At 41.5% G+C, this 19,951-nt stretch overlaps 1 protein-coding gene and 1 pseudogene across 1 annotated transcript in view; both read right to left on the bottom strand.

Annotated features, from left to right (window-relative positions):
• Positions 1 to 19,951, bottom strand: part of CPA6 (carboxypeptidase A6) — a 352,266-nt gene that overhangs the window by 71,476 nt on the left and 260,839 nt on the right. The window lies entirely within an intron of this gene.
• Positions 16,188 to 18,192, bottom strand: LOC114215949 (ATP-dependent RNA helicase DDX18 pseudogene; annotated as a pseudogene).

Raw genomic sequence — 19,951 nt, 5'->3', positions numbered from 1 at the left:
ACATTTAGTGCAATCCCTATCAAAATACCACCAGCACTTTTCACAGAGCTAGAACAAACAATCCTCAAATTTATATGGAACCACAGAAGACCCTGAATAGCCAAAACAATTCTGAAAAAGAAAACAAAACTGTAGGCATCACGATTCCTGATTTTAAGCTATATTACAAAGCTGTAGTCATTAAGACAGTATGGTACTGTAACAAAAACGGACACATAGATCAATGGAACAGAATAGAGAACCCAAAAATGGGCCCTCAACAATATGGTCAACTAATCTTCGGTGAAGCAGGGAAGAATATCCAATGGAAAAAAGTCTCTTCAACAAATGGTGTTAGGAAAATCAGACAGCAACATGCAGAACAATAAAACTGGCCCACTTTCTTACACCATACACAAAAATAAATTAAAAATGGATGAAAGACCTAAATGTGAGACAGGAAATCACCAACATCTCAGAGGAAAACACAGGCAGAAATCTCTTTGACACTGGCCATAGCAACTTCTTACTAGACACGTCTCTGGAGACAAGGAAAACAAAAGCAATAATGAACTATTGGGACTTAATCAAGATAAGAAGCTTCTGCACAGTGAAGGAAACAGTCAACAAAACTAAAAGGCAGCTTACAGAATGGGAGAAAATATTTACAAATTACCTATCTGATGAAGGGTTACTATTCAAAATCTACAAAGAAGTTATCAAACTCAACACCCAAAAAACAAATAATCTAGTTAAGAAATGGGCAAAAGACATGAAGAGATATTTTTCCAAAGAAGACATCCAGATGGCTTACAGACAGATGAAAAGTGCTCAACATCTCTTATCATCAGGGAAATACAAATCAGAACCATGATGAGAAACCATCTCACACTTGTAAGAATGACTAAAATTAACAACACAAGAAATACCAGGTGTTGGCACGGATGTGGAGAAAGGGGAACCCTCTTGCACGGTTGGTGGGAATGTAAACTGGTGCAGCCATTTTGGAGAACAGTATGGAAGTTCCTCAAAAAGTTAAAAAATAGAAGTACCCTACGATCCAGCCATTGCACTACTAGGTATTTACCCAAAAGATACAAAAATACAGATTCGAAGGGCTACATGCTCCCTGATGTTTATAGCAGCATTATCAACAATAGCCAAATCATGGAGAGAGCCCAACTGTCCATCAACTGATGAATGGATAAAGAAGAAGTGGTACACACACACACACACACACACACACACACACACACACACACAGGAATATTACTCAGCCATCAAAAAGAATGAAATCTTGCCATTTGCAATGACATGGATGGAGCTAGAGTGTATTATGCTAAGTGAAATAAGTCAGTCAGAGAAAGACAAATACCATATGATCTCACTCATATGTAGAATTTAATAAAGAAAACAGATGGACATATGTGAAGGGGGAAAAGAAAAAAAGGAGAGAGGGAAACAAGCCATAAGAGATTTTTAACAATAGAGAATAAACGGGGTTGATGGAGGGAGGTGGGTGGGGGATGGGCTAGATGGGTGTGGGTATTAAGGAGGGCACTTGTTATGATGAGCACTGGGTATTGTATGTAAGTGATGAATCACTGACTTCTACTCCAGAACCAATATTGCACCATATGTTAACTACCTAAAATTTAAATTAAAAAGAGATATTTGATCTAGGCTTAATAGCCATCTCAATTACTTATTTATTCCCTGGCTTTGGACACATTTTATATGTACAATTTAAGTTCTCTTTAAAAGGTTTATTTTTAGTAATACATTTTTTGAACCAAAACTTTGAGTTTCACACCTACATTTGAGGGTTTTTATTTTCACCTTTAGCAACCAGTAAGACATAAGGAGACTGAAAGAGATGGTTATTGAAAAGAGTATTCCTTAGAAAGCTTTTGGATCCTGGGAAAAAGAGCCTTCCCATTCTGGAAGCCTTCCCAGTTGGAGGAATTCTTCCACAACCACAAAGTCTTCCTTAGAGCTCTGTCCTATACACATAACCCACATACTCTCCAAATAGTTCTCCTTACCTTGTTCAGAATCATCACCTGGTTCTTAGAAAATAACTCCCTTCCCTGAAAGTCTCCATTCTAGTTTTGGTTATTTAAATTATCTACCTAGAACATCTGAATCACATGCCAGATTTTGGCACCAGGATAAGCTATCACTGGTGCCAAGTACAGATGGGTGGGAATATGTAATGCAGGTGGTTTTCATCTGTAATTAGGCTGGACCCAGAAGGGTGAGGTTTCAAATTAGGTAGCAGCAGAGGAATATAGGGGCTCACCTGGGAAACTAAGGAAATTTTTCTTAAAAAAATTTTTTTTGTGTACTTTGACCTTTCTCTGACAGAATCAAATTAGATCCACCTATATATTATAGTTCTTCTAAGTCTGGAAGAACTTTCCATTTCAGACTATTTTTGTCTCAATTTGCCCCTGGATCATCTCACAAATTCTCGTTTTATCTTTGGTATGCCACCGAGTTAAATAAAATTCATCCACTGATTCTAAAATACCTGTAGGAATATATGACTCAAACCTGTAGGAATATATGAACTCATAAATGAGTTCAAGAATGAAATGTATTGGGGCGCCTGGGTGGCTCAGTCATTAAGCGTCTGCCTTCGGCTCAGGTCATGATCCCAGGGTCCTGGGATCGAGCCCCATATCAGGCTCCCTCCTCAGTGGGAAGCCTGCTTCTCCATCTCCCACTCCCCCCTGCTTGTGTTCCCTCTCTCACTGTGTCTCTCTGTCAAATAAATGAATAAAATCTTAAAAAAAAAAAAAGAAATGTATTCAGTTTTGGCTGGGTTAAATTTGTTTTAAAATAATTTTTGGTTCTGCTTAATATAGAAAATTTGGAAAATTCAGAAAAGCATGAAGAAAATAAAAATCATTTATAATTCTTTTAGTATTTAGCATATTTCAGATACAAATTTTACCACATTGAAATTATAATATCCATGCTGGTCTTTTATTTTTTGATAAATAATAATAAATGATAAATTTATAATAAATGCTAAAAACATGTCATGGATAGTTTTCCCTACCGTTAAATACTCCTCTAAAATATTTTTATTGAGTCAGGGCTATCAATCATTTCCTTTATGCCTTCCTCCTTTGCTTTTATGCTTGGAAAAGTTGTTCTCACTTGGAAATCAAATATTTCCCAGAATCACTTTCTAAACATTCTATGAATAAAAACTCTGGCCAAAGTTACCCAAGCAATGTAGAATTATTGGAGGCAGAAATTAAGTGCTATGCATAACTCTGGGCCATGTGGGACTAGCCATGGTTTAAGACACCCAATCTGTGAGACCAACAACTTCAAACTCTCAAAAGTGAACAAAACCCAAATTGCCTCATTCACTTAGAGATATTTTGAGAAATGAAGCAAATGAATGATATTTTTCCTTTGAACTATATATATATATATATATGCTTTCTTTACTTTCCATTTCTATGTCTGCTGTTACTGTCCATGTGTAGATTCCTGACTCCAGAACTTCTGCCCTCTGTTTGCTTTAAGTCTCTTACCCTCTTGTAAACAACATCTGTTTACTTTTGCAGAAAGTAACCTCTAAGTTCTGTATATTTGATTTCTTTCTCCTTAAAAATCTATTCTAGTTCTCTTTTTTTGATGAATTTAGGGTATCATCCCTCTTGGCCCATGAGAAATGTAAGAAAACTTTATTACCAATGAATAGTGTTTCTTTTTTTTTTAGTTTTTATTTAAATTCCAGTTAAAATACAGTGCAATATTAGTTTCAGGTGTAGAATTTAGTGATCCGTCACTTACATACAACACCCAGTGCTCATCCCTACAAGTGTCCTCTTTAATGCATTATCCATGTAACCCATTCCCCCCTGCCCACCTCCCCTCCAGTAATCCTCAGTTTGTTCTCTATAGTTAAGAGTCTGTTTCCTGGGTTGCCTCTCTCTGCCCCACCCCCACACAGTTAGTGTTTCTTAAAGATTTTTTTTTTTTTTTTGGTTTCATGTGAAGGAGTATCTGTAGAATACAATTCAATATTAAGTCCACCATGTCTGCTTCCTCTTCTCCCTGCCCCCCCCCCCGCAAAAACCCCACAGTACCATGAATATAACACCAGTGATAGTTCTGCTAACCTGGTATAAACAAGCATTTAACAAAAAGAGATTTTGCAATCCAAGCATACCTCTATTTGTTTCCTTTATTTTGCTTATAATTAATAAAAATTTGTGATATGAATACCAGAAAAAAAAGAGAAGTGGCAAGTATTAAAATCAAAAGAGATGGCTCAGTATTTTTTAACATAATTAAATAATTTTCAATTTAAAAGATAGAAGCCCACACCATATCATGTATTTTGCACTTTAAAAATGTCTGCCAACCAGCAGTTATATATTGAGATAATGAACAACTGTGCATTATATGTTGAGGTAATGAATTCAGTTTGAACAATTTTCTGAATAACAGAATAATTGAGATCATCTTATCATTTAAGCTGGGTAGTTTGCTTCTGTATCATTGTTTTCTGAGCTCTGTGTGTCCAAGACATTCATGGATTCATCTGCTAAATTGGAGCGGGGAGCAGAAGTGGAAGTGGCTCTCAGGGCATGGCACAGGATAATCAAGCTGGCCAACAAAAAGAGGGACATATGGAACCAGAGCCACATCTTGATACTTCTGGTTTCCACGGCAGAGAGTCAGGGTCAGTCGGGGATTACATAGCAGGGAAGAAAGAGCAATGATAAAACTGCCTCTGATTCTCCAGGCAAGAGAGAGAGCACCTTGGTTCCAGAAAGAATGGAATCCAGGAGTGTGGAGATCTGCCTATTATTTTCATAATAAATTTTTCATTTTGAGATGTAATTAGAACAATTAATACAGAGAAATCCCATGTACCCTTTCCTACTTCCTCCAAACTGTAACATCTTCAAAAACTACAGCATAATATCATACTCAGAGTACGACATTGGTCAAGACACAGAACTTTTCCATCACCACAAGAACCCCTCATGAAGCCCTTTTATAGCCACATCACTTTGCTCTCGTCTCCACCTCTCCTTAACCCCAGCAACCACAAATCTGTCTCTCCACTTCTATAATTTTAACACTTCATGAACATTATATAAATGAATCACACTATTTAGGATTGGTTATTCATTCAGCATAATCCTCTGGAGGTTCATTTAGGTTGGTGTATGTTTCCATAATTTGCTCCTTTTTATTGCTCAGTAGTTTTCCTTGGTAGGTATGTACTAGTTTGTTTACCCATTCAGGCATGGAAGGCTATCTGGATTGTTTCCAGGTTTTGGCTATCATAAATAAAGCCGCTATAGACATTTATGTACAGGTTTTTGAGCAAACATAAGTTTTGATTTCTCTAGGATAAAGGCTAAGAGTACAATTACTGGGTCATATGGTAGTGGCAGGTCTAGTTTTAAAAGAAACTGTGTGGAAGTGTTGAATCACTATATTGTACACCTGAAAAATTAATATTACACTGTATGTTAACTGGAATTTAAATAAAAGCTTTAAAAAATAAAGGAAACTGTTAACTGTTTTCAAGAGTTAGCTCTATCATTTTCCATTCCCACCAGCAATGCAGGACTGATCCAATTATTTTGCATCCTCCTTTGCATTTGGTGGTGGGGTCTCTCTCTCTCTCTCTCTCTCTGATGCATTTCATTTTAGTGATGGTGATAGGTGTGTAGTGATAGCTCATTGTAATTTTAATTGGAATTGCCCTAATGACAACTTTTTATGTGCTTTCCATGTATATACTCTTTGGTAAAGTGTTTAGGTCTTGTGCCCATTTTTTCTGACTGGATTTCTTGCTTGTTTTGGGGTCAAATTTTGAGTTTATCTACTTCAAATAGGAGTTCTTTATCAAATATGTGGTTTGCATATATTTCCTCCCAGTTTGTAGCTTGTTTTTTTTTTGTCCTCTTAACGGGGTCTTTCACACAGTACAGATTTGCAATTTTGACTGTTTGGTAATGTCCAATTAACCAACGTTTCCTTTATGGAAAATGATTTGATGTCAAATCTAAGGATTTTTTACCTAGCTTTACATTCTGGAGATTTGTTTCTTATTTTTTTCCTAAAAGTTTTATAATTTTACATTTAAGTCAGTGATTGATTTTGAGTTAATAATACATATATATTTTTTCGAGAGAGCGAGCATGCATGTGAACAGGGGGAGGGGTGGAGAGAGAAGGGGAGAGAGCATTCTCAAGCAGATTCCCCACTGAGCTTGGAGCCTGATTTAGTCCCGGGACCCTAAGATCATGATGTGAGCGGAAATCAAGAGCTGGCCGCCTAACGGGCTGAGCCACCAGGCACCCTGAGTTAATTTTTGTATAAGGTATGAGACTTAGATTGTGTGTGTGTGTGTGTGGGGTGGTTTGCCTTTGGAAGTCCACTTGCTCCAGCACCATTTATTGAAAAGGCTGTCTCTCCTCCACTGAATTGCTTTTCACCTTTGTCAAAACTCAGTTGGGCATATTTGTGTAGGTCTATTTCTGGGTCCTTTATTCTGTTCCATTTGCCTATCCCTTCACTAGCACCACACACTTTTGATTACCATAGCTATATATCTTGAAATTAGGTAGAATGATTCTTTTGGTTTTATTCTTTAGTTTTATTTTCTATTCTTTTTTTAGGTTCTTAAGGTGAGAGCTTATTGTTTTGAGACTTTTTTTTTTTTTTTTTTTTAGAGAGGGAGAGAGAGATAAAGAGAAAGGGAGGGAGGGAGGGGGAGACGGGGGGGAGGTACAGAGGGAGAGAGAGATTATTAAGCAGCCTCCATGCCCAGCACCAGCACAATGCAGGCTCAGTCTCACAATGTTGCAGATCATGACCCGAGTCAAAATCAAGAGTTGGACTGACTAAGCCACCCAGGAGCCCCTCCTCCTTTCTACTGTATGCATTTAGTGCTATAAATTTTGCTATCTATTGCTTTAGCTGTGTCCCATAAATTTTAATATGTTGTATTTTCATTTTCATTCAGTTCAATGTATTGAAATTTTATCTTTGATCCATGGATAATGTAGAATGTTATTTTCCAATTGTTTGGATATTTGTTATCTTTCTCTTTCTCTTTATTTAGTTTGATTTAAATTTTTTTTTTAATTTTTAAAATTTTAATTCCAATAAGTTAATATATAGTGTTATATTCATTTCAGGTATACAATATAGTGATTTAATTGTTCTTTTTTTTCAAATTTTTATTTAAATTCTAGTTAACATATCCTGTAATATTGGTTTCAGGAATAGAATTCAGTGATTCATCACTTACATATAACACCTAGTTTTCATCATAACAAGTGCATTCCTTAATACTCATCACCTATTTAGCCAACATCCCCCCCCTGTTTGATTTCATTGTGGTTTCTGTAGAATTTTAATTTTTTAAAATTTGCTGAGGTCTTGTTTTTTGGCCCAGAATATATGGAACATAGGCACTTGAAAATAATGTGTATTCTGCTGTTGGGCAGAGTGATTTATAAATGTTTAGGTCTTGTTGGTTGACGGTGTTGTTAAGTTAATATCCTTGTTGATTTTCTAACGATTCTCTGCACATTGGTTATTTAAAGACACCAAATTGCTGGGTGGATTCAGTCATGGGGGGGGGGGGGTGATGAGGATAACATCTTTGTGAGTTTACTCCAGGAGCCCTGCCAGATTCTCTCAGTGACGATCTGAGACAAATCCCCTAATGCTTTGAGCAAGAAAAGAAAAAGCAACAGTTTTGAAATTCATCATGTGTCTGTTAGCCATTTGTATGTCTTCTTCAGAGAAGTGTCTTTTCATGTCTTCTGCCCATTTTTTGACTTGATTATTTGTTTTTTGGGTGTTGATATTGAGAAGTTCTTTATAGATCTTGGATACCAGCCCTTTATCTGTAGTATCATTTGCAAATAACTTCTCCCATTCTGTGGGTTGCCTCTTTGTTTTGTTGACTGTTTCCTTTGCTGTGCAGAAGCTTTTTATCTTGAAGAAGTCCAAAAGTTCATTTTTGCTTTTGTTTCACTAGCTTTTAGAGATGTATCTTGAAAGAAGTTGCTGTGGCCGATGTCAAAGAGGTTACTGCCTATGTTCTCCTCTAGGATCTTGATGGATTCCTGTCGCACTTTGAGGTCTTTCATCCACTTTGAGTTTATCTTTGTGTATGGTGTTAGAGAATGGTCGAGTTTCATTCTTCTGCACGTGACTGTCCAATTTTTCCAGTACGATTTATTGAAGTGACTGTCTTTTTTCCATTGCATATTTTTTCCTGCTTTGTCAAAGATTATTTGACCATAGAGTTGAGGGTCCATATCTGGGTTCTCTATTCTGTTCCATTGATCTATATGTCTGTTTTTGTGCCAGTACCATGCTGTCTTGGTGATCACTGTGTGGAGGTTCCTCAAAAAATTAAAAATAGAGCTACCCTATGACCCAGCAATTGCACTCCTGGGCATTCACCCCAGAGACACAGATGTAGTGAAAAGAAGGGCCATATGCACCCCAATGTTCATAGCAGCAATGTCTGCAATAGCCAAACTGTGGAAAGAGCCGAGACGCCCTTCAACAGATGAATGGATAAAGAAGATGTTGTCCATATATACAATGGAATATTACTCAGCCATCCGAAAGGATGAATATCCAACTTTTACATCAACATGGATGGGACTGGAGGAGATGATGCTAAGTGAAATAAGTCAAGCAGAGAAAGTCAATTATCATATGGTTTCACTTATTTGTGGAACATAAGAAATAGTATGGAGGACATTAGGAGAAGGAAGGGAAAAATGAATTGGGGGGAAATCGGAGGGTGAAATGAACCATGAGAGACTATGGACTTAGAGAAACAAACAGGGTTTTAGAGGGGAGTGGGGTGAGGGGATGGGTTAGCTTGGTGATGGGTATTAAGGAGGGCACGTACTGCATGGAGCACGGGGTGTTATACGAAAGCAATGGATCGTGGATCACCACATCAAAAACTAATGATGTATTGTATGGTGACTAACATGACATAAAAAAAAAAAAAAGAAGAAATTCATCAGAGTACTCTGTTCCTAACAAGGCATGCCCTCAGGGGAAATTAGTTAAACCTGAGCCTAATCTGCTGGGATTTTACCAGAACATAACTGACTTGGGAAAGGGGAACACCCCACTCTGTGGCCCCCCACCCCTGGCAAGTTCCCCTCTCCTGCCCAAGGGGAAGGCCTGGGGGCATGCAGGAGATCACAACCTTGGGGCTCAGGGGCACTGGAGACAGACTAAATGGACTAAGAATCTCTCTCTGCCACACACCCACCATCCACTATAGGCTTGTCATTGAAGGTAGTGCCTTATACTCAGCACATCATGATCATGTCTGGCTCACAACTAAAAATTATAAGGCATGCTGAGGCCAAAAAAAAAAAAAAAACCCTAACAGTTTTCAGAGACACAGCAAACATGAGAACCAGTTTCAGACATGGCATAGATGTTGGAATTATGAGACCAGTGTATAAAAGAATGATAATTAATTTGCTAAGGTTTCTAGTGGATAAAGTAGACAGCATACAAGAACAGACTGGCAATGTTAGAGATGGGAATTCTAGGACAGAATGAATAAATGCTAAAATAAAAAATTTCATGTAACATGAAGAACGAATGTGATGGGCTCATCAGTAGACCAGACAAGGCTGTGGACAGAATGAGGGAGGGAGCTTGGAGATAGATCAATAGAAAATTCTCAAAGTAAAAAGGAAAGAGAAAAGAGAGAGAAAACTCAGAGCAGATTATCTACGAACTGCGGGACAATATTAAAGGTGTAACACATTTGCAATGGCATACCAGGAGAAGAGGAAAGAGACTGAGGAACAGGAAAAAGATTGGAGGAAATAATGTCTATGAATTAAAAAAAAAAAAAAAGAACACTAAACAGTAGATCCAGGAGGTTCGGAGAACACCAAGCACAATAAATACCAAAAAATCTACACATGGGGGGCATCTCGTTGGATCAGTCAGAAGAGCATGCAACTCTTGATCTTGGGGTCACAAGTTCGAGCCCCATGTTCAGTGTAGAGATTACTTAAATAAAGCTAAAAATAAAATCTATACATAGGCATATCATAAACTGCAGGAAATCAAAGAAACAACAAAAAGGGAAAAGGATCCATTGGGAAAAACGACCTTACCTACACAGAAACACAGATGAGACTACCCAGAAACTTCCCTTTAGAAACCATACAACCAAGGAGTCAAGTGGAATAAAAAAGCCACCAAATTAAGAATCTGTCGCCTCTGAAGTTACCCTTCAAAAGTGAAAGAGAAATAAAGACTCTCACAGATCAAAAATTGAGGGATTTTTTTGCTAATACCCCTGCCATGCAAAAACTATAAAAAAGTTTCTTCAGGGTGAAGGAAAATGATATAGGCCACCTCCACAGAGATTCACCTGCTTCCAGGAAGACATGGATTTCACGAGAAAAACAGGCTTCACTGAACATCCATGAAACTCTCAGACCGGGCCAGTTCTTGTTTTTTCCCATGTGTTGTTACAACTGAAAATCTACTCTCTTGGTTGATACCTCTGGGGACACCCTTCAGTCTGGTGCCCCTGCACCCCACTCCTCCCACACCAACAAAAGACAAAGACAGAAGGGGAGCCTCAGAGGGAGGAGATCTCTGGGACCAGGCTTCTGTGATTGGGGTTGGGGGAGGAAATGAGCCTCACCCAGGGATATGTCCCCCTGTGCCTGACCCACGGGCAGAGGAGGAAAAGGGCATGGCCCTGCTATGACACTCCAGGTGAGCTATAGGGCCAGGTGGGCTAACAGAGGCCCCAGCTCCAGGCTGCCCATCTATTTCCCCCATGCACTGTGTAAGTAGTCTCCCTTTCTGTCCATGCAATGCAAAGGAAGAGTAGGGTCTGCTAGAACGCTGGTGCCCCTCCCCCACCCCAACTGATGTCAGCCCCTGTTGCCAGGCACTGGTTTGTGTTGGAGACAGAACTCTCCTTGGGGTTCCAAGCAGTTACTAGTGGCCCATAAGACGCTGGTGATTGGAGGCAGAGCCACGAGGTCCTTTGGAGCCAGCTGGTGGCCATCGAAATGTCTCTCCAGCTAGTTCTGGAGCAGCTGTGGGCTGCCCTGTTGGTGATATATGAAAGTGTGCCACACATGCCACGAATCTCTGGGTTTCACTGGGAGATCGTGGTATGCACTGCAGTGGTGATATGCAGAGTGAAGTGTGGACACAGCTTAAGAAGAGGAAAGGGGCAGTGTGCCCAGGGTGAAGTATCTGGGAAAGGAGTAGAGAAGACAGGACCAGAGACACAAGCCTGTGAAGCTGTGGTGTCACCTATGCAGAAGGCCAGTCCTCTCCCATTACAGATTCTCACTCTGGCTGTCCTGAATAAAAATTTCAGCTATTTTTCAGTGGCAAATGCTGTGCAGCTGCTGAAGGGAATTTGGGGATGCCTGCCTAAGAACCCTTCCCAGCTGACTGATGAAAATCCCATCTCTGGAGCACCACAGGAAGATGGAGAACCCCCTGCGAGGAAGATCATGGAAGGCTCAAATGACAGCCCCAACCCGCAGGGGAGTCCAGAGCATCTGGTTCAGGAAACTGGTAGCTGCAGGCAGAGTGTGCAGGACAAGCCAAAGCAGGAAGACAGTCCAGAGCTTCCCAGTCCAGGAGTGCAGCAGGCCAGTGGTGAGGATGGGAACCTATTCCAGACCCTAACCCAGGTCATGCTGAAGATGCTGCATGTGCTGGAGCTCATCAAACATCAGCTGGAAGGTGGGGGCTCAGCAGGAGAGGGGAAGAGGGAGGCGGAGACTGCTAATGGCCCCCTCAATTCATCAGCAGTCCATCAGGTCTGCCCTGACCGCGTCCACATCGGCGTGCCCTCGGGCGGGGGCCAAGGGAAAAACGGAAAGCTGTCTAGGGAACTGATGAAGGAAAAGCAGAGGGCTGAAGAGTTAACATGAGAAATAACACTGTACCAAGCTGAGGAACTTCAAAACACCCTCCTGAAAAATGAGATTCAGAGGTTCCAGCGGAAGCTCGAAGTCAAGTGTAAGATGTGGGACAAGCACATCCAGCAACTGGAGAGAAAGCAGGTGGAGGAGCAAACACTGCCTGGAAGTGGAGAACGAACTTATCAAGGTATGCAGGAAGATGGACGCCATTTATCAGAACTTTCGCGTCTGCAAGAAGATGGAGGAGGACCTGAAGACAGAATGCCGGAAAGTCACCTCCTGGCGTGAGCCTGCAATCCTCCTGTATGAGAAGAGGAGCGAGGAGAGCAAGAGGGCTGTTCTGTGGGCAAAGAGAGAGTTCCAAAGGCTGAAGGAAGAAAACCATTGCCTCATGCAGAAGCTGGCCAATTTGGGGCCCATGGGCCCGCCTGTCGCATGGGGGCCTCCTGCTCCTGCTTTCTGCCCACAGCCTTCCTATACCTTCAAGGGCCAGAGGCCCCAGCAGGGAGCAGGCGTGTGCTGGGAGGGCTCCAAGGCCTGGGGTCCCCTGCAGGTCTGATTCAGCTTCCCAGCAGGCACCCACACCCCCAACCAGAGCACAACAGCTCCTGGGCTGCCCCGTTAAGCCATGCCCATTGTTCGTTTTAGTTTAGATCCACCCTATTATTTAATTGATGCTACATAGTTCTTAGTGAAGTTCCCTATAGCAGTATGAGTGTGAGATAGTATTTTTCAATGCTTGTTAAACATAAAATATAAAATAAAAATACCAAATTGCTGATACTACTGCTACTGAGAGTTGATTTTATTAAGTGATTATATGCCAGGCCCTCTATTAAGTCTTTTACATGTATCATTTAATTTTCCCAATAACCCAGTGTGTCACATGTTACTGAGGTTCAGAGAAATTAAACAACTTGCCCCAAGATCACACAGCTAGTAAATTTCAGAGCTGGCATTCCAACCCAGGGTTGTCTAACTACTAACTGGTGTGCAAGTAACTACTTCTTCCTCTTTCTCTTCTTCTTCTTCCTTCTTTGTCTTCTTCCTCCTCCTCCTTCTTCCTTCTTCTTCTTCTTCCTCCTTATTCTTCTTCTTCCTTCTTCTTCTTCTTCCTCCTTCTTCCTTCTTCTTCTTCCTTCTTCTTCTTCCTCCTCCTTCCTCCTTCTTCCTCCTCCTCCTTCTTCTTCTTCCTCCTCCTCTTCCTTCTTCCTTCTTCTTCTTCCTCCTTATTCTTCTTCTTCCTTCTTCTTCCTCCTCCTTTTTCCTTCTTCTTCCTCCTTCTTCCTTCTTCTTCCTCCTCCCTCTTCTTCCTCCTCCTCCTCCTCCTTCTTCTTCTTCCTCCTTCTTCCTTCTTCCTCCTCCTTCTTCCTCCTCCTCCTTCCTCCTCCTCCTCCTTCTTCTTCCTCCTTCCTTCTTCTTCCTCCTCCTCCTTCTTCCTTCTTCTTCCTCCTCTTCCTTCTTCTTCTTCCTTCTTCTTCTTCCTCCTTCTTCTTCTTCCTCCTCCTCCTTCTTCTTCTTCCTTCTTCTTCCTCCTCCTCCTTCTTCCTTCTTCTTCTTCTTTCCTTCTTCTTTTGAGAGAGAGAGGGAGAATGCACACATGCATGCAAGCGGGGGAGGGATAGAGAGAGAGAGGCAGGCTTCCCACTCAGTGCAGAGCAGGATGCTGGGCTCGATCTCACAAACCTGAGATCATGACCTGAACCAAAATCAAGAGTCGGACACTTAACTGACTGAGCCACCCAGGTGCTCCTGTGCAAGTAACTTCCATGCAGTCTGCTCTAAGGATCCCAGAAAGGCTTGATAAATTATAGTGGTAGCTAGCTGTAGGGAAAGTCCCACCAAAGTATGGTGGGCAGACTCTAAGGGGTCTCCAATGATTCCCATCTTTGGTACGCACACTCTTGTGTAATACCACCTACCCCTTGAATTTGGTCTGGAACTACTCACTCACTTCTTTCTAATGGACAGAATATGGCAAAATGATAGGCTGTCACTTCTGAGGTTAGTTTACAAAGAGACCAGTTTCCATCTTGGGCCTGCTCTCTCCCACTCCCTCCCTGATCTGCTCTGAGGGAAGCCAGGTGCTTGTTGTGAGCTGTATTATGGAGAGGCCCATGTGGCAAGGAACGAATGCTTCTTGCTTACAGCAGTGGAGGACCTCTGGCTGCTGAGAGCCACCTGAGTGAGCTCAAAAGCAGATTTCCCCTACACAAGCCTGGAGATGACTGAAGATCCAGCTGACATCTTGACTGCAGCCTTGTGAGAGCTCCTGAGCCAGAGGTACCTGGCTAGTTGCACCTGGATGGCTGGCCCACAGAAACTATATCAGGTTATAAATGTTGTTTTAGGCTGTTCTGTTTGGGGAAAGCATTTGAGAAAGAGAAAACAAAAGTGTGAACCCACCCCTTCTCCTGGGGTTGAAATTCCAGGGAAATCAAGAGATGGTAGAAACTACTGACAGATTAGGGTAAAAAAATGTAAGAAAAAGGACCTCTGTTCTGTTCACCATGTACCTCTCTGAGAGGACATCACCTCACTTGACCCTCATGTGCCAATATGTGGCAAATGCAGGGGGAGACAACAGGCAGTGTGGCATGAGTCAGCTGAGAGCACTAGACACAGCACCCCAGAACCTCCTAGAGGGTGAAGAAAGAGCCCAGAAGTTCCCTGATCCCCCTAGAGAAGGCATGGAAATTGGATGAATTGAGAGCCTGGGTCCTGGTCATGGGACTTCTGGGGTAGAGAGGAGATGGCCTGTGGAAGGGACATTGCCTGGAGCGCCTATTGGACCAGCTGCCTTCTGCCTGTTTTGGGAGACTGAGGATTTAATAAGAGACTGAATTAGTGTATAAGAGATGATGTTCTAATGCTTGGCAGGTTTAAGGTTATTTAAATCTTTGCCATTCCTTTTCTCCTTGTCCCCAGTACCACCATTAGTGGGAAGGGGTCTTCAAAACAAGATGAGAACATCTCTTACAGCCTATAAAGTGTAAATATCAACCCACTCCAGTCACAGCTACCATCTAGGAAGCCCACTGCTTCCACAAGGACACAGAGACAAGTGACCCCTAAGGCTTCTTTTCCCAATTTCTGGTTGCTGCCCTGACTTAGATGGGAAATTTAAGTGATTAAGTGGAGGAGCAAGTGGACAGCCAGAAACAGTGAGAGAGAGAGAGGCGTGGAAAGAGTAGCAGAGATATGGAAATGGCCAGACTCACGTGCATCCTTGAAGATGGCCTGGTAAAAGAGGGATGCGGCCTTTCCTCACTCATCTTTGGTGAAATGGAGCCTAATCTTAATTGATGCTTATTTTTCTTGCTCTAAAATCAACAACCCTTGATTGATAGTCATTATGTATGCCTCATCCTTTTTCTTTTTTTTAATTTTATTTTATTGTTATATTAGTTGCCATACATTACATCATTAGTTTTATTTTTGTTGTTGTTGTTGTTGTTAGGACTGCTAAGGGTGCTTTATTCAAATAACAATGACAAATAACCCACACTTTGTGCTCTTAAAAAAAAATGGGAAAGGCTCACTGCTTTAAAATCTGGCATATATAAACACCAACGCCACCTTACATTAAAGGTGCTTCCTAGCCACAGTAGCATTTTCAGGGGAGGTCAAGAACTATGGTTAAGGTCCAAGAAACAACCAAAACCAAAACCAAACCAAACCAAACAAAACAAAACAAAAAAACCCCTAAAACAAAAAAAAAAAACCCAAAACAAAAAACCTGAGACAATCTTCTGCATCACCACCCCCAGTGCACCAGGTCACTGCCTTCTAAGGCAGATTGAACTGGGTGATGGACATTAAGGAGGGCACATGATGTAATGAGCACTGGGTGTATATAAGACTGGTGAATCACTGAACTCAACCTATGAAACCATTAACACATTACATATTAATTGATTTTAAATAAAAAATAAAAAATACCCCACCCCCCCAAACAATGACAAATGTGGAGGTAAAAGATTTAAAATATTCTGTCATCATAACAAAATCCAAAAGATCCCTTGCTTTGCTCTTGAACAACCCAGAAAAATTGAACTCCGTTTTATATCCCCAAATAAGAGTGGTATCTCCTGGAAGTATCAGTGCCTGGTGCTTGCAACCCATGTCAACTCATACTCCTGTTCCATCAGTCCCAATCCTGAAGCCACAACAATTCCTTTGCTAGAGAAAGGGAAAAAATCCATTTCAGGACAAAGCTATTCAAGATGAAAGGAAGGCGTGTCTTCAGTGGGAGAACTGCCGGCTGTCGGACGACTTCTTGCTAATGTGTTTGAAGATTTTGGACTTCTCGACTTTCTTGGCTTTCTGGTAGCCAAAGCCACTGCTGCGTCCTCTCTTTTTAAGTTTGCCGTCATTGCTGTTCACATTCAGATCAACAAAAGGACGCACCTTGAAACCAAACGACAGAGCAACTTGAGGCAAATCTGTTATTAACATTGAGGATCTGTTTCAGAGAATGGGAATCATATGCTCGAATGTAGGACTTATATGCTTCCTGGGCTGGCTTATGAAGGAAGTAGTTCTTTTCAATCAATTTTTCAAGCTGAGACTGAATGTCAGAAATTTTGGGCCAGGAAAACTCAAATTAATGGAACCTTGGATTGCTTCAAGTAACGAAGGAAATCCAATTCTTCAGGGTGTAAAATGAGCAAGGCATGCCCTCTCCCGTTTAGGCCTCTGGCTGTTCTTCCCACACGATGAATATATTCCTTGGAGTCATCTGGAGGGTCATACTGAACAATCCAGTCCACTTCAGGAATATCCAGCCCTCTAGCTGCCATGTCAGTACACAACAATATCCCTGAATCTGCGTTGCAGAACTGGAAGAATGTGGTTGTGCACATATTTTGCTTCTGCCTTCCATGAAGGGCCAAGACAAGCAAATCGATGTAGTTCAGCAACTCATAATGGTATTTCACGGACTTACAGGATGAAGAGAAGACCATCAGTTTCTTCTTCCAGTTCTTCTTAAGGAATGTAAAGAGCAGGAGGAATCTCTTTTCTGAGGGACAAACAACATATCCCTGCTCAAGACCAACCACTCACTGTTGCATTAGCTTTATCGTCATCAACACCAACATACAATGGCTCCTTTTTCAAAAAATATCTTTGCCAAGTCTTCAACTTTTTGAGTTTGTGTGGCAGAAAAGAGCATGGTTTGCCTGCGTCTTGGTAGAAGTTTAATAATTTGTTTTAATTCCTCTTCAAACCCAACATCCAAGATACGATCAGCCTCATCAATAACCAGACACTGCAGATTTTTATACATAAACCTGAGATACTCTGCATGTGGTCCAGGAGGCGGCCTGGGGTGGCCACGATGGTGTTGATCCCAATACCGAGTTTCTGTGCTTCAGCAGATCTGCTGCTGCCGCCCATTAGCAACCCGTATGTGTGGACATGATGCGTCATCAGCTCCTTAAGAACACCGAAAGTCTGCACGGCCAGTTCCCTAGTAGGTGAGAGGATAAGAACTCCAGTTCCGTTCCTAGGCATGAACTTTAACTTGACAATGAGTTCGACTGCAGGGATGAGAAATGCCAGCGTTTTGCCACTGCCTGTTTTTGTGGCTGCTAGAAGATCCCTGCCTTCTATAAGTGGTCTGATACTTTTATGCTGAATTTCAGTCATGTTTGTAAAACGCATTTCTTTTATTGCCCTCAGAATGTTCTCATTGACAAGATTACTAAGAGAAGCAAATGAAGTATCCTCAAAAGCTCCTGTCAGTCCCAGGGGTAGGCTGGGCATATCACTGTCCTCTTCCTGATCATCTGGGTTCTCCACACTGTTTTCTGTCTCTTCAGGAGCTTGGGCCCCTTCTTCAAAGTCCCCTTTGTCTTCAGTTTTCACTTTTTTAATATCAGGCCTAGCATCATCCACCATTTTTCTCTTTTTCTTCTTTTTTTTGGATTCTGAATTGGGAGGCTGTGTTGCTGCTTCTCCATGGATTATTATGGTAGATTTCTTTTCTTTTATTTTAACTTGTACAGTTTCCACTGTTTCTTTAGCTATCTCTCCATTCTGGGCTTCTGATGAGCCCACATTCACAGACAGTTTTAGGGATTTTTTTAACCTTCCCACCTCCCACTGTTTTTTCAGACACATCTCCGTTTTGGGTTTCTGATAAGCTCACATCCGGGGCCTCCTGGAGCTTTCAGTTTCGCTGGAGCAATTTGAGGTTCCATTTCTCGATCTTCTTGCACAGGAGTTTCATGGGTAGATGGGACATATTGTCGGTGAAGCGTCTCCACTGCAGCGCCACAACTCAGCTACCTACATCATTAGTTTTTGATGTAGTGTTCCATGATTCATTGTTTGCATATAACACCCAGTGCTCCATGCAGAACGTGCCCTCTTTAATACCCATCACCAGGCTAACCCCTCTAAAACCCTGTTTTAATTTTTTTTATAGATTTTATTTATTTATTTGACAGAGAGACATAGTGAGAGAGAAAACACAAGCAGGGGGAGTGGGAGAGGGAGAAGTAGGCTTCCTGCTGACCGGGGAGCCTGATGCGGGGCTTGATCCCAGGACCCTGGATCATGACCTGAGCCGAAGGCAGACGCTTAACAAATGAGCCACCCAGGCGCCCCCCTCAGTTTGTTTCTCAGAGTCCATAGTCTCTCATGGTTCATCTCACCCTCCGATTCCCGCCCCCTTCATTTTTCCCTTCCTACTATTTTCTTCTTTTCTTTTTTTAAATACAATGTATTATTTGTTTCAGAGATACAGGTCTGTGATTCATTAGTCTTACACAATTCACAGTGCTCACCATAGCACATACCCTCCCCAATGTCTATCACCCAGCCACCCCATCCCTCCCATCCCTACCACTCCAGCAACCCTCAGTTTATTTCCTGAGAAATTAAAAAAAAAAAAAAAGAATTCCTCATATCAGTGAGATCATATGATACTTGTCTTTCTCTGATTGACTTATTTTGCTTAGCATAATACCCTCTAGTTCCATCCATGTTATTGCAAATGGCAAGATTTCATTTTTTATTGCTGCATAATATTCCATTGTGTGTATATGTGTGTGTGTGTGTGTGTGTGTGTATACACACACCACATCTTCTTTATCCATTTATCTGTTGATGGACATCTTGGCTCTTTCCATAGTTTGGCTATTGTGGACATTGCTGCTATAAACATTGGGGTGCATGTACCCCTTCGGATCACTATAGTTGTATCTTTGGGGTAAATACCCAGTAGTGCAATTGCTGGGTCATAGAGTAGCTCTATTTTCAACTTTTTGAGGAACCTCCATACTGTTTTCCAGAGTGGTTGCACAAGCATGCATTCCCACCAACAGTGTAGGAGGGTTCCCCTTTCTCCACATCCTCTCCAACATCTGTTGTCTCCTGACTTGTTCATTTTAGCCATTCTGACTGGTGTGAGTTGGTATCTCATTGAGGTTTTAATTTGGATTTCCCTGATGCCGAGCGATGTTGAGCACTTTTTCATGTGTCTGTTGGCCATTTGGATGTCTTCTTTGCAGAAATGTCTTTTCATGTCTTCTGCCCATTTCTTGATTGGATCATTGTTCTTTGGGTGTTGAGTTTGATAAGTTCTTTATAGATTTTGGGTACTAGCCCTTTATCTGATATGTCATTTGCAAATATCTTCTCCCATTCTGTCAGTTATCTTTTGGTTTTGTGGACTGTTTCCTTTGCTGTGCAAAAGCTTTTTATCTTGATGAAGTCCCAATAGTTCATTTTTGCACTTGCTTCCCTTGCCTTTGGCGATGTTTCTAGGAAGAAGTTCCTGCGGCTGAGGCTGAGGTTGAAGAGGTTGCTGCCTGTGTTCTTCTCCAGGATTTTGATGGATTCCTGTCTCACATTTAGGTCTTTCATCCATTTTGAGTCTATTTTTGTGTGTGGTGTAAGGAAATGGTCCAGTTTCATTCTTCTGCATGTGGCCGTCCAATTTCCCCAACACCATTTGTTGAAGAGACTGTCTTTTTTCCATTGGACATTCTTTCCTGCTT

Source organism: Eumetopias jubatus, unplaced genomic scaffold (genome assembly GCF_037043125.1).
Source record: "Eumetopias jubatus isolate StellerSeaLion01/CBP00866 unplaced genomic scaffold, mEumJub1_p1.0 scaffold_4, whole genome shotgun sequence".
Taxonomy (NCBI): Eukaryota; Metazoa; Chordata; class Mammalia; order Carnivora; family Otariidae; genus Eumetopias; species Eumetopias jubatus.
The sequence above is the reverse complement of the archived record's forward strand: the minus strand, read 5'-3'. Positions and strand labels throughout refer to the sequence as shown.